This window comes from Myotis davidii, unplaced genomic scaffold, assembly GCF_000327345.1.
Source record: "Myotis davidii unplaced genomic scaffold, ASM32734v1 scaffold1353, whole genome shotgun sequence".
NCBI classification, from domain to species: Eukaryota; Metazoa; Chordata; class Mammalia; order Chiroptera; family Vespertilionidae; genus Myotis; species Myotis davidii.
The window spans coordinates 50059-55233 of record NW_006287258.1 but is presented as its reverse complement, the minus strand read 5'-3'; the positions used below and the strand labels follow the sequence as shown (position 1 = coordinate 55233).

Here is a 5175-nt window from a genome sequence, read left to right as displayed (position 1 = left end):
AGGAGGTGTGCAGGAACCAGCTGATCAATGTTTCTCTATCATCAATATTTCTAATTCTCTATCTCTCTCCCTTCCTCTCTGTAAAAAAATCAATAAAATATATTAAAAAAAAAATCCCCCAAAAAACAAAAGTCCTGGATCCAATGGCTTCACAGGTGAATTTTACCAAACATTCAAAAAAGGACTCACACCTATCCTGCTCAAACTATTCCAAAAATTTCAAGAGGAGGGAAGACTCCCAAGCTTATTTTGTGAGGCCAGCATTAACCTAATTCTAAAATGAGATAAAGATACTGACAAAAAAAGAAAATTGTAAGTCAATATACCTGATGAACGTAGATGCTAAAATCCTTACCAAAATATTAGCAAACCAGATTCAGCAATATATTTAAAAGGTCATACATCAGTATCAAGAGGAATTTATTCCAAAGATACAAGGTTGGTACAATATCAGCAAAATTAATAAATGTGATACACCACATAAACAAAATGAAAAGGATTAAAACAACAAGATCATATCAGTAGATGCAGAAAAAGCATTTGATAAAATCCAGCACCCATTTATGATAAAAACTCTCAGCAAAGTGGAAATAGAGAGAACATACCTCAATGTATTAAAGGCCATATATGAGACACCCACAGCCAAAATCATACTCAATGGGCAAAAACTACAATTGTTTTCCTTAAGATCAGGAAAAAGATGGGATGTCTACTTTTACCACTCTTACTCAATATAGTACTGAAAGTCCTAGCCACAGCAACCAGACAAGGAGAAGAAATAAAACGCATCCAAATTGGAAATAAAGTGTGACTGTCATTATTTGCAGGTGACCTGACACTGTATATCGAGAACTCTAAAGATTCTACCAAAAATACTACTAGAACTGATAAATGAATCAGTGAAGTAGCAGAAAACAAAATAAACATCCAGAAATCAGTTGCATTTCTGTATACCAATAATAAGTGATCAGAAAGAAAAACTAAGAAAACAATCCCATTTATAATGGCATAAAAAAGTACCTAGGAATAAATTTAACCAAGAATGTAAAGACCTGTACTCAGAAAATCATAAGACACTGAAGGAAGCAATTTGAAGAAGATACAAATAAGCTGAAGCATATACTGTAGAAGTGGATAGGAAGAATAAATATCATTAAAATGTCCATACTACCCAAAGCAATTTATAGATTCAATAAAATTCTTATAAAGATACCAATGGTGTATTTCACAGAAGTAGAACAAATATTCCAAAAATGTTTGTGGAACCACAAAAGACCCCAGATAGCCACAGCAATCTTGAGAAAGAAGAACATAGTGGGAGAAATCGTGCTACCTGATAACAAACTATACTACAAGAATATAATAATCAAAATAGCAAGGTACATGGCCGGCCAGCATGGCTCAGTGGTTAAGCATTGATCTATGAACCACATCACAAGGCACATGCCCAGATTGCCAGCTCCATCCCCAGTGTAAGGCATGCAGGAGGCAGCCTATCAATGATTCTTTCTCATTGTTGATGTTTCTCTCTCTCCCTCTCCCTCTCCCTTCTTCTCTGAAAACAATAAAAATACATTTTTTTAAAAAAGCAAGGTACTAGCATAAAAACAGACATATAGATCAGTGAAACAGAATAGAGAACCCAGAAATTAACCCACACTTTTATGGTCAATTAATATTTGACAAAGCAGACCTAAACATATAATGAGGTAAAGATAGTACATTAAATAAAAGCTGTTTGGAAAATTGGACAGATACCTGCAAAAGAAATGAAACTACACCACTTTCTTACACCATACACAATAATGAACTCAAAATGGATTAAAGGCTTAAATGTTAGACTTGAAACTATAAAATCCTATAAGAAAACATAAGTAGTAAAATCTCAGACATTTCTCATAGCAATATTTTTTCTTTTATATCTCCTCAGTCAAGGGAAACAAAAGAGAAAAAAACTTATAACTAAAAAATTCTTGCACAGCAAAGAAAACTATGAACAAAATGAAAAGACAACACATTGAATGAGAGAACATATTCAACAATTATAGATCTGATATTTATAAAGAACTTATAAAACTCAACAATAAAAAAAAACAACAGGCAATCCAATTGAAAAACGGGCAAAGGACCTGAATATAAATAACCAGTAGACATATGAAAAGATGGCCATCACTAATCATCAGAGAAATGCAAATTAAAACCACAATGAAATACCATCTCACACCTGTCAGAATGGCTATCATCGATAAATCAACAAGCAACAAGTGTTGGCAAGATGTGGAGAAAAGGGAACCCTCATGCACTGCTGGTGGGGATGCAGACTGGTGCAGCCACTGTGGAAAGCAGTATGGAGTTTCCTCAAAAAAGTAAAAATGAAACTGCCTTATGAGCCTGGCCAGCGTGGATCAGTGGTTGAGTGTCTACCTATGAACCAGGAGATCATGGTTCGATTCCCCATCAGGGAATATGCCCACATTGCATGCTCAATCCCCAGTAGGGAGTGTGTGGGAGTCAGCCAATCAGTGATTATCTCTCATCATTGATGTTTCTATCTCTCTCTCTCCCTTCCTCTCTGAAATCAATAAAATATATTTTTAAATAAAAGAAATTGAATCGTAACTTCAAAAAGCTAGCAATGTCATTCATTTTATAAAATCATCTTTACAGTTACTGCTTTGTCAAAATTAATATTTCCATTGAAAAAAATATTCAGAGATATTTTCTAATTAGTTTCTTGGAATTTATTTCTTTGAAAGCCATCTCCTTTTTGGCTAAGCTAAAGCTGTCCTCTCTTCATTTAGGCTTCACAAATACCTGGGGAGTGTTATCAGACCCACTTCATCTTCACTTAACTGAACACATTAGCTGCCTTAATCTCTGCTAACAAATCAATTATTTAGTGTCTTGATCACTATTATTTCTCATTTCTGGATCTCCACCAATGTTTTTTTCTAAAAGTTTACAAAACAGCAAATTGAATTCCAGGTATGATCTCTCCATCATCTATGGATGGGAGTGATATGTTTCCTGCTCTCCTCATGCAAAGCCCAAAATAGTTCTGGATTTCTCAGCCATCACTGCCAGACCTTATCTTTCTTTTCCCCCCTCAGATGCCTTGAGATGACATTGGCTTCCAGACTATTCTTTCCTGACTTTCTGAACTGCAGATCAACTTCCCACATTTTAAGTGAAGTACCTGTAAAAATAACCTTACTGACACCTTCAGTTCAATCAGATTACTAGAGGGGCTGTGATGAAAGTTTAGTATAAACAAGAATAGCACTCAACCACAATGCAAGTATACCTAGTTTTATCACACTTTACAAATGTTGCATTTTTCTATAAATTGAAGGCAAGACCCTCCATCAACAGGAAGATTACAACTTGCTTTATTATAATACTTTATCCTGGTAGCCTAGAACCAAATCCACAATATCTCTGAAATACACCTGTAAGTATATGCATACTAGAGGCCTGATGCATGAAAATTCATGCAAGTGCAGGTCTTCCTTCTCCTGGCAGCCAGCATTGGTTTTCCTCTGGCACCCAAGACCTGGGCTGCTTCCCTCCTCCAGCTGCCCGCAGGCATTGGACCCAGACTTGCTTCCCTCTGCCCTGGTTTGGTAAGGAAGGATGTCTGGAATGACATCGGGAAGACATCTGGTCTAATTAGCATATTATTACCCTTTTGTTATCATAGACTAGAGGCCCAGAGCACGAATTCATGCACCAGTGGGTACTCTCAGGCTGGCCTGAAGGATTGGGCCGAAACTGGCTCTCTGATATTCCCCAAGGGGTCCCAGATTGCGAGAGGGTGCAGACCAGGCCAAGGGACCCCACCAGTGCACAATCAGGGCTGGGGAGAGACACAGGAGGTCGGCCAGCCAGGGAGGGACTGCAGGAGAGCTCCAGGGCATGTCTGGCCCATCTCACTCAGTCCTGATCAGCCAGACCTCAGCAGCAAGCTAACCTACCAGTCGACTGTCTGCCCCTGGTGGTCAGTGCACATTATAGCGAGCAGTTGAGCGGCCTTAGCATATCGTTAGCATATTACACTTTGATTGGTTGAACAGCCAACCAGACACTTAGTATAGTAGGTTTTTATTATATAGCATGTCTGGATACAGGTTAAGAGTCGTAAAAGATAATTATTTTTGTCACATAGATTAAACCATCAAAAAATAACCTATAACATGGTTCAAATACATGAACTTCCTTACATTAGGGGCATATCAAAGTCTTTCCAGAACTTCATTATATTCTTTTATCATTTGTTGCTAGTGTGTTTTCTTAGCAAAGCAAGGGGGAAAAAACATATTTTAGAAGTCTTTTATAGGAAAATAGCACATATGTTACGTGAATTTTTTTCTTTCACGTAGTGGGGACTCAGAATGCATCCTTATATGCTTAGCACTTTTCCATCTACTAGGCAGTGAGATTTAAAAACTCTCAGCCTCTTGGGAGAAGCAATAACTATTAAGCAGATATAAGCCAGATTTAAAAAACTACTGGATAATTAATGGAATAGGATATGCATTTATAGACATTTTCTGAAGATACCATTAAAGAAAATAATAAAGGAGAAAATTTAGTGTAAGTGTAAACAGTATTCCTCTCATTATTTTGGGGATGCGGATTTTAAAATGCTTGTTTGAGAAGCAATTAACTGGAAATTAGAATGGAGAAATTACAAATAAACATTGTATTTGATGTTGATGTTCTCCTCAACAAAGAAAAATTACTCCAACTATAGTTGATACATATTTCTGTTTCCCAACACCAGTCAGTCAAATGCATTGTCATTATAATCTGTGCACTTTTCAAAGTTCCATGAAAAATGAAGTTATTTTTCAAATGCTATTATTTATATATCCACCTTGTAAAGTTAATGTTGTTAAAAAATTAGAAGCAAAATAAAATATAATTTTATGTGTTCTAAATTTCTTTTTAAGGAACTAGGAAACAAGAAAATTAAAGTTTCTAATTTTAAATATTCACTATTCATATGGAAAATTCTAAGAAATTATGCTTTTATTTTTAAGCAACTACATTTAAAAAGTTGTAAAACTCCATTTTTTTAAAAAAAATTGATGGCTGTCATTTAGTGAAAGTTATTAGTCTTTAAGTTTTCTGTTTGTAGGAAAAAAATCAATCTTTCTAACCTTGGTTTTTGAG

At 35.7% G+C, this 5175-nt stretch overlaps 1 long non-coding RNA gene across 1 annotated transcript in view; it reads left to right on the top strand.

Moving 5' to 3' along the window:
- Positions 1-93, top strand: part of LOC107182343 — a 2926-nt gene extending 2833 nt beyond the window's left edge. Inside the window, exon 2 of the long non-coding RNA XR_001513069.1 lies at positions 6-93. This is a non-coding gene — a long non-coding RNA (uncharacterized LOC107182343). The remainder of the gene's footprint in view (positions 1-5) is intronic.
- The last annotated feature ends 5082 nt before the right edge of the window (positions 94-5175 follow it).